Raw genomic sequence first — 10881 nt, forward strand, 5'->3', positions numbered from 1 at the left:
TCCTTAAGAATAAAGAAGATAATGGGGATGGGTAATTGGGTTGATTGTTTGATTGTTAAAACATAATAAGTATATTATTGTGGGTTGAAAACCCTATGTACTCACCTGGTTTCCCAACCTGACCCACTCAGTTTATTTGTATCACAGGTGTCGATATGAAGTCACATTACATTGGGAGATTTAAAAGAGATGTAGATCACTAGTGTAAATAAATGTAAGTTCTGTTTATGCTTATGTTTCTATATTGACGATGACATCCCAAATGTTTTTAAAAGTGAATAAAAAATATGTTTCTTTAGAAATGCTTTGATAATGCGATTATCATGTTTTTCTGGGAACAAATTCCGCAACATTTTTATTAAAAGAAGTACTCTGATTTTTATAAAGCATAAACAAAATCGGTCTTTTCTGGCCGCGACAATGGGGATGTCACAGTTGGTATCAGAGCATTAGTTTAAGCGAACTAGGAATATGGATTTATTTCTAGACTTAAACTTAGAATGCTAAGCAATGATTGTGAGGTGTGAGCACTAGATTATTTTAGGAATTGGGCCTAAAATGCTTTTATGTGCTAAATGCTTGTGCCTGATATGCTGTTATTTGTTCGGATCTATGGGCTGTTGCCGATCGGATCTGGAAGCCTTATGTGTTTAGGATTCTAAGCATTTAACTACGATATTAGAACTGACATATAAACGTTTCGGAGTGATAAGAATGATTTAAACGTCAATCATAAGTATTGGTCTAAATTCACCTTATTTGGTGTATAGATTAAGATGGCAAGAACCCGCAGCGGAAACGTGAATGCAAATGGGAACCGAGATTAACCCCCAGCGATTGAGCAAATACCGGTTGTGGTAGCCGCTGCTGAGCCAATAACGATGGCCGGAGTGCAAGCGATGATCCAAGCGATGTTGGATCGTCAAATGGAGGAAACCAGACGTTTGCTCCAGCAAAATTGAGAGGAAGCGACTATTCAGATCGAACAGCCCAAGTTGAACGAAGGGCAGACTAAGGAAGGAAACTACAGTGGGACTGTTGGTCAAGTCAACCCACCAATAGTTCGACAAAACAACCAAGATGACGAAGTCGAGAGGAATGGATGCAAGTACAAGGATTTTCTGACTTGCAAGCCATCGACTTTCACTGGAAAGGAGGATCCGATCGGGGTCATGGATTGGATCTCGGAGATGGAATTAGCTTTCATGACGTGCGGTTGCAAGGGAAAACAACAGACCACATTTGCAGTGCGTCAGTTTCGAGGAGGCGTTGTACGATGGTGGAATACCTTGGGAAAGACGTTGAGCCCCAATGAGCCCTTGCAACTAACATGGGCAGAATTTCTGGTGCAATTCAAACGTAGGTACTGCTCAGCCCAAAATCTGCTCGAGCTAGAAAACCAATTCCTTACCTTAAAGAAAGGAAGCATGTCTGTTGATGAATACCCCAACAACTTCACAGAGAAGATGGAGTTCGCCTTACGTCTTGTTCCGGATGAGCTGACGAAAATTGACAAGTACGCAAAAGGACTTCCATGGGAATATGCAGTGCCAGTTCATCAAGCACCTACTTTAGAGGCAACTATCTGGGATGCCAAGTCGGTTGAGGAGATGATCAAGCGAAAAGCCGCCAACAAGACCGAGGTTGGCGAAAGGAGGAAGTTTTGAGGGGCCTGCGAAGCCCGATGAGAGAAGCAAATCCAGTACCAGGAAGTTTAGAGGAGGAGGGAGTGAAGAAAGATGGTGTGAGAAGTGCAAAAAGAAACACTCTGGAAAATGCGGTAAGTAAGTAACTTGTTTCAAGTGTGGGAAGCATGGGCATTATGCCAACGAGTGTAAATTCAATAAAAGGGTGTGTTACGAATGTAATGAGGAAGGGCACTTCAAGCAAGATTCCCCAAATAGAGAGGGGGCTACAAAGCCAAATGTGCCGCCAAAGCCAAAGGCGAGAGCATTTCAAATGATCCTTGACGAAGCAGATGACAATGCGAGGATTTAGGAGTGACGGCTTGACATCCAAGGATCGAGTTATGAAGTAGCCATAGAATCGTATGATGTAGCCTGTTAAAGGCATAGTCTAGGGTGAACTTGAACACCTATGTAATAGTTTCGAGGAATAATTAAAAAAACCTTTGTTTTGATATTTGATGTGTTAAGCTGTTATGTGATTTTCTTGTGTGGTGACTTGGAAAACTGCGGGACAATACTTGAGACGATATGAGTAGGTGTGAATGGTAGTAGAGGCCTATACTACCGGAAGCACAGAACTCACACTTGGATCAGGGAAAGTCACAAGGTTACCAAGAAGCTAGTAACTGATTCTGTTTTATTCAAGTATGTCATTACCATCGTTTCGGTAATGACTAAAAAGATTGTTGATATTCCGACCTTAGTGGTCATATCGAATTGAGTCCAACTATGATGAGTATGTTGCGTGGTTCAAGGAACCAAGTTTGATGTAGCGTCCGACTTAAACCAAACAATTGAAATCAAAGCGATCAATAGAAGTATCGCGTTCGTTGTTAAAGAAGTTGGTAGCTAGAAACGCTACATGTTAAAGTGTGATAATATCACATTAGAACATGAAGGAAGGCATAGTCTGTTTTAGAATCTAACTCTATGAGACCTGAGTCTAAACGTGCATCACATGATGATAGGTCATAATTTGGAGTCTAGCCTGAGCTAGAGAGCAGGTGCACGATCGAGTACTGCTTACAGTCAACGAGTCTAAGAGATAGACTTGAAGGAATATAGAAGATATAATTATTACCTAGGATGAAGAGATGAAGTATGGAGTTATTATACGAGCCCTGTTTCGTTGATGATTCCGGGACGTAATCATCCAAAGGGGGAGATAATTGTAACGCCCGCAGATCCGGGCTAGTCAATTTAGAGGCAATAGGGGTCGAAAATGACTTTTCGACAAAAAGATTATTTAGAATAAATAATCTTAACCAAGTTGTAGAATATGTCACAGGGTTTCCGTACATATAAAGAACGCCGAAATCCGAGTTATAACGAAGAAGTTATGACCCGTCGAAGTTTCGCGTCAGAATCGGCACGGCGCCGGGAAGCGTAAATAGTAAATTTATGATAGCGCGATATTCAGCCTTAGTGCTCTAAACGAAAGTCGTAGAATATGTTAAACTAAGAACTTCGATAAAATGAACGCCCAAATCTGACTTCGTATGAAGAAGTTACGATTTTTCGAAGTTTCGGATTAGCAGTGTACAACCCGAAATTTGAATATTAGATCGAGCGATTTTTAGCCGACACAGCTAAACGAGAATCGAAGATCTCATTATTAGTAGCATAACAATAAAAATACAGACGAAAATGGACATCGGATGAAGAAGTTATGAGATTATAACGGACCAATCCTGTCCCGGCCTGTTAAAAATATAACTTTAAAAATAAATTCAAAATTAGCCGACGAAGTCTAAACGAAAGTTGTAGAGTGCGTCTCCACCTATGCATGGATATAAAGAACGTCAAAAACAGAGTTCGTATGAATGAGTTACAAATTATAATAGCATATTTATGTATTAAAATAAAGTATAAATCATATATACTTACACATATATATACATATGTATATATCATTAGAAAGGTATCGACGATGCGGTCATTATAAGACTAATGTTGAGTTCTTTCGACATTAGTTTAGTACAAATATCTTTAAATCTATTTAAAATAGTATTATAAAGGGGTGTTTAGTTGTTTATATAACTATAAGGTCATTAAGTAATTATGGGGGGTAGTTTTTGTAAATTCAATTACTATAAATAAGAGGCTTGGGCTCTCATATTTCTTGCAACATTCTCTTGATTCAAGAGTCTTTCTCTCCTTATCCCCCGAGCATTTCGGTCCCTCGTGATTCGAGTTCTCTTTCTGTAGTTTTAGTATAGTAAGGTGAGCGCTGAAGCGCTGCACGAATCTTTCTTAAAAAGATTCAACGACGAAGTTCTGCCCCTATAGAGCCCGACTCCTAGCTAAAATCCCCTTGTAAGTAAGTTATGCTTACCCTATTTTAAATATAGTTTATATTTAAAATTAGTATTGTTATTATAAATTTATAATAAATATTTGAGCTATTATTATGACTTATATAAGTGTCGTTATAATATCTTTTTAACTACTCACGGTACGGGGAATCTGGTTTAAAGGGCCGCATAGGGTTGTTGGATTTCAGAAGTGCTATATGCCAAAATGGTCCCGTCCTCCGGTGTTTTATGTCTGGCCCTGTCTGTACATAGTGGTTGGAAAGTATTGTTTAAACGCTTATATAATAATAATAATAATAAGACTAATAATTAGTCACGGTAAATATTAGACTAAAATCTAGTGGTAATAATACTAAGTTTCGTCGAAGGAAATTATTTTAAAGTAAACGAAGCGTTGTCCGAGTACCGAGTCACCACCTTCTCAAGTTAGTGCATAGTTACTTTCATCCTACACATAGATATGAAGTATTTAATATATATTACGTGCTGTGAGTGCATGATCCCTTTCATCTTACACATAGATATGAAGTATTTTATTATAAATTTACGTGCTATGTGTGCATATTGTCTGAATACTTGCTGTCTATGCTGGTGAAAGATTTTTATACATGTTTTAAATGATGTAAACTGTATAAAGTATTTTATATCTACAAGATATGTTGGGTAAAACATGGGTAGATGAATGATGAGGGATAAAAGCTGAAATAGAGGAACATTAGTAGCATGGACCTAGTGCCCTATAGGTATACATTGGCATCAGTGGACCTAGTACCCTATAGATGAGCACTGGCAGCTGCGCCACAACCCGTAGATGTTTTAGATCTACGGTAAACCTCCTAGCAGCTGCGCTCTAAGGACAGTATCGGCAGCTGTGCCTAATAGGGAGCCTTATGACCATGACAGTGACGTTAAAATGTCAATACCGGCAGAAGCGCCTCATAGGAAATGTCCCAATTCTGGCAGCTGCGCCTAAGTGACAAGATTAGCAGCTGCGCTTGACCAAAGTGTCATTGACAACAATGGACTTCATGTTGTTTCCTTAGGATGATCCTTAGGAATGAATGAATGAGAAATAGCTGGTTCTTAGGGTAGATCCTTAAGAATAAAGAAGATAATGTGGATGGGTAATTGGGTTGATTGTTTGATTGTTAAAACATAATAAGTATATTATTGTGGGTTGAAAACCCTATGTACTCACCTGGTTTCCCAACCTGACCCACTCAGTTTATTTGTATCACAGGTGTCGATATGAAGTCACATTACACTGGGAGATTTAAAAGAGATGTAGATCACTAGTGTAAATAAATGTAAGTTCTGTTTATGCTTATGTTTCTGTATTGACGATGACATCCCAAATGTTTTTAAAAGTGAATAAAAAATATGTTTCTTTAGAAATGCTTTGATAACGCGATTATCATGTTTTTCTGGGAACAAATTCCGCAACATTTTTATTAAAAGAAGTACTCTGATTTTTATAAAGCTTAAACAAAATCGGTTTTTTCTGCCCGCGAAAATGGGGATGTCACAGAAATGGCCACATCAATATGGGCGGCATAATATCGCCACCAATCCTCCTAAGAAAACGCAAGAAATTCCTTCAGATATTTTGTGGTCATCACTAATTTGATATGGTCATTCGAAATTGGATCGTGACTTTTCAAAATTGAAGATTTTTTATGAAGCTTGTGGTTGGTGTCAATATGAAGGTAGCTTTTACAGAAAATTTCAAGATGAACTCTTCAAAATCTTTTATAAAGAAGTAGCTTTTACATAAAAGTTCAAGAGGAACTCTTCTAAAGCTTTGATATATCTTCGATTTTTAATGATTTATCGGTTAAGTGACATTACGAATCATAAATTTCGTTTGTTACATGATATTTTTGGGTAGGTTATATCAATAGCTTATTTGAAGATCATTGTGACTTGGAGGGGGAGTTCTTCAAAGACAAGAAGTGATTTTGTTTCTTAATTACAAAATGGATTTTTATGGCGGGTTTTGCTTTCTTGAAGATCTTTGAGACTACATTAGAAAATGATGATTAAAAACATTACTTCAATACTTGGTTTTGCATTTATATCTCCTAGAACCCGTTTAGAAGACTATTGAAGAATTAGGATTCGTGGATCGCTTTTTATATTCCCCGTCACGAGATCCTTTCTTATTTGCTAGATGCTTGTTTTGGAAGTTTAAGCATTGTTATCCATTCCATAATTTGAGGGTGAGAATGTAGGATTCAAAATACTCCACGGATTATGACATTGAGCCCCCTTGATGAAGTGTAGGTTATTAGACACAAGACTTGTTTTATTCCCTATATATTGTCTTGTATTATTCATAATTAAGGTTATGAGCGAGGCAAAATGTAGCTGGAAAACAGAATGAAGTTTATTAGGTAGAATAGATTACTTTAATCTTTTCTTATAGTGTAATTTATTCATCTTGTTCTTAAATAAAATGTTTTGTTCATCCGGCATATATTCATTATAGTGTTCGTTTTTATTTTCCGCATTATCTTCATCAAATCGTTCAAACGGTTTATCCCAACAACAATAGCGGCAACAAAGAGAGTAATGGTGACACTTTTTCTAGGTTACTTCATATCACTGCTATTGCTTTGTTCTCACGATATGTGTGCTTAGTTTCTATTGAATCGAAACAATTGATCAAAAAGAAAAAAAATCCAACGACTTTGCTTACCAACAATATGGGCGGCATAATATCGCCACTAATCCTCCTAAGAAAACGCAAGAATTTCATTCAAATTTTTTATGGTCATCACTAATTTGATATGGTCATTCGAAATTGGATCGTGACTTTTCAAAATTGAAGATTTTTTATGAAGCTTGTGGTTGGTGTCAATATGAAGGTAGCTTTTACAGAAAATTTCAAGATGAACTCTTCTAAAGCTTTTAAAAAGAAGTAGCTTTTACATATATGTTCAAGAGGAACTCTTCTAAAGCTTTGATATATCTTCGATTTTTAGTGATTTTGTCGGTCAAGTGACATTACAAATCTTCAATTTGGTTTGTTACATGATATTTTCGGGTAGGTTATATCAATAGCTTATTTGAAGATCATTGTGACTTGTAGGGTGTAACAACCCGAAATTTCATATCACTTCATGTAACTCAAATTGTAATCCAATTCGATCAACCAAACGTCGTTTCCAAATCTGTTTCCGATTTCGCCATTTAATTAAGTCATTAACTTGTATTAATCTAAAATGACTGAATGGGTGTCTTAATTCCATTTGAAATCATTCTAACACCCCATAATAGTCATCGGAATAATTCTAGAATCGACCATATCGGGTTATGACAATTTGGTCAGGTGCAACCAAAATCCCCGCCTAATGCGGGTATCGGGTAGAATTCCATCGTGTCCAATTCCCTAGCACTATATAAAGGATTCAAAGCTTTCATTTGAAGCTTTTGGCCATATTTCCTTAATCACTCTCCAACCTCTCTCCTAATCCATAATCAAAGGTCCAAAAACAAAGATTTAAGGCTCCAAATCAAAGAGGTAACATCCCTAACTTGTTATCTAGCCTCTTTAGCCTTCAAATTGATGTTTAAACAAGGAATTAGGACCTGGAACATGTGTTTACGGCCAAGGATCAAGCTTGGGCCGTAAACACTTAAAAATCGGGGTTTTTGAGCCAATTAACCCTTCCAAATCATTGTTAGGACTTAGATACGACTTTGAGGCTTTCAATCTTGGAATTGGAACACCTTAAACATGAATTTTGAGGGACAAAAGAGAGTTTACGGCCAAGGTATGTGCTTGGGCCGTAAACTCCTCAAACATGGGAAGTAAACACAATTTAACATGTTAGAATGCCTTGAAACTTAACCAATAGCCTTGGAATAAATCATAGAACCATCTAAAATTAGTTTGGGGGCCTTAAACATAAGAAAACACTACATTTAGGAGTTTACAGCCATAGCACATACTCTTAGGCCGTAAACTCATAAAAGTGTGTCAAATGATACCCTTAAACCACCCCAAGGCTTGGAAAAATTACTAGAATCACATGTGATTGTCCTAAGCACCTCAAATGAATTTTGGTTTAAGCTTGGGGAAGTTGATGGCCGTAAACTCCATGTTTATAGCCGTGAACTCCCATAAATGGTGTATAAATTCAATCAAACTAATCCAATGCATTTTAGAAATTCATTCCAACATTCCCTTGTCCATTTAAGCCATTTTAGCACCCAAAACTACCCAAACATGAGTTCACGGCCGTGAAATCATGTGTGTGTGTGATATATGGCCATAAACTCCCTAATATGTTTACTCTTGGGGAGTAAACTCAAATCCCAAGTCCCTAATGTTATTACACGTCCGAAGATGTCACCCGGGTCACTCCAAACGCTCGTTTTGAGGTGTTTAACCTCGTTGGAGTGTAATGTTCCATATAATAAGTGATTGTAAATCTAATTAGATATATATGGAAATTATTAAATTTTACATAGGGACATCGCGAGTAATCAAGTGCCGAACCATCGTCTAGTGTCCGAAACCGTCACATTCCCGAGTCTGGTGAGTTCATACCCCTACCCTATTTCACTATTTTTCACTGTTTTCAGGGGGGGACACAAGCAATGTACAAGGGTTTCTTGTACTCAAAAACTTGTTTTCGTGTGTGTGTTTCACATTTTATATGCTTTTAATACTGATTGATACAACTGGTAACCATTCGAGCATGCAGATCACGTAAACATTTATTTGTGAAATGGGTTTTATAAACTGTTATGTTTTATATATTTCACAAATGTTTTCCACATTTTATCAGTTAAAAGCATGACATTAGAACATATGAACATGAAACTTGTACACTGTTGGTCCTCAGTAACACTCCACAGAGATGCGCGAGTGGAGGACTATCATATTATTACTAGTAAATTTGTTATTCCTGTATGATTGGAGACACGTCCTCGACGAACACTCCACAGAGATACGCGAGTGGAGGACTACATCTGTAACCAGAATCTATGGGATTTAGAGAGCGTGACTTGAGTGTATAGATCTATACGGGGCTGACTAGCCCACACCTGGCTGCTAGCTACAGCCGAACCGAAATGGTTCTAGGGTGACGAAAGTCATAAGGTTGTGGACTACTTATTGCCACAGGTTCAGTCGATAGTATGGTTATGGAACTCGCAATTAGGATAACAGAGATTTACTTATAGTAATAATGAATAACTTTATACATTTCACAAGATAACCAGGTTTCAGAATACATCTTTTACATTGATAACCAACATTTAGGAATGTATGGGACTTTCCTGGGAAACCGTATACATAACCAGGTCTAACCAGAATACATCTTTTACATCTTTTACAAATGTTAACCAACATTCAGGAAAGCATGGGGCTTTCTTGGGGAAAACATTTACATAACTAGAAAAGTGTAACAAACTGGATAACCTTACATCTTTTACAATTGGTAATATACAATCAAGAAAGTATGGGACTTTCCTGGGGATCCATTGGTACATAACCAGAACAGAATAACAAAACAGATAACCTAAATGTACATTTTCACAAGGGTAAGCATGATTTCAGTGTACAACTTTACTTTACATAATGTGAAACAACCAACCAATCTTTTTAAGAAAATGTGGGATTTTCTTGGCGTGTGTTACATTTTCAGAAACAGAAAGGAAACATGAACATTTTCACAAAACAAAAACCGCTTATGAACTCACCAGCGTTATGCTGATTTTCAAACCGCTTGTGTTCTCAGGTCATTGATAGAACAAGTACCCGAAGATCCACTTGATCCAGGTTGGAGTGCATACAAGACCCGTTTGTTTTGTTTCTCTCTCTCTCTCTCTCTATATATATATATATATATATATATATATATATATACTATGTATCAAAAACTGTACAACTTTACTTTTGAAACAATTGTAAAACTTTTTATATGTAATGTAATGGTTGTTCTACTTTACTTACTATGTACATTGGATTTGATACTCAATTTGGAGTCAACCCCGGAAATGTTTCCGCCTTCGGTTTTCGGGGTGTCACAGATTGGTATCAGAGCCCTTGTTTATAGTGAATAAAGTATACCAAAACTTACATGGTATAAAACTATAAACACTAAAGGGCCTAAGTGCTCTGAAATAAAAGTATCCTTAAATTATAAGTATTTTCAAAAAGTATATAAGTATACCAAGCCGTCAAGATCCGTAACTACAAGTAGAACAAAACATAAGTAAATGGGTGTTGTGTACTGTGGTTAAACCTGGGCAGTTATGTAGTCATGTCTAGGGTCAATATAGCCTGGCCAACTATATTCATTCGAGACACGACCAACATGAGCTTGGGAGTGACTGTGGTATGCGACATGCCTAAAAACTTACCCTAATACCACAAACATCGCGCCCGTGTAGTAACAAATCATGAAATACTATGGGAGTATTTCTCGAGCCAATCTTTTGTAAGAATCCTCGTTCACGTATAGATCCTTGATCATTCCATTAGCGATAGTTTACCTGCTTTGATAACTCTTTCCTGCTCTATCGCTTATTTGGAATAAATATCTGTCATATCTCTCGATTCAATTCAGAGGACTTATCATCCTCTCTTTCTTGATCTTATTAGATCAAGATGCCTCCCAGAAAGAGACCCAGCTCAAAGACCAACAATCCTCCGCCACCACCTCCTCCTGAAATCGATCCCGTGTTATTCCAAACAGCTGTTACCGCCGTGGTGGCAGCTGTCATGTCCCAATTGAACACTGGTGGTTCCGGTGGTTCAGGGGGTAGCAATCAGAATCTAGAAAGTAATCAGGAACACCGAAAGGAGGGTTCCTACAAGGACTTCATGAATGCAAAGCCTTCATCCTTCGATGGCACTGGTGGTG

The sequence above is a fragment of the Lactuca sativa genome, chromosome 4, assembly GCF_002870075.4.
Source record: "Lactuca sativa cultivar Salinas chromosome 4, Lsat_Salinas_v11, whole genome shotgun sequence".
NCBI classification, from domain to species: domain Eukaryota; kingdom Viridiplantae; phylum Streptophyta; class Magnoliopsida; order Asterales; family Asteraceae; genus Lactuca; species Lactuca sativa.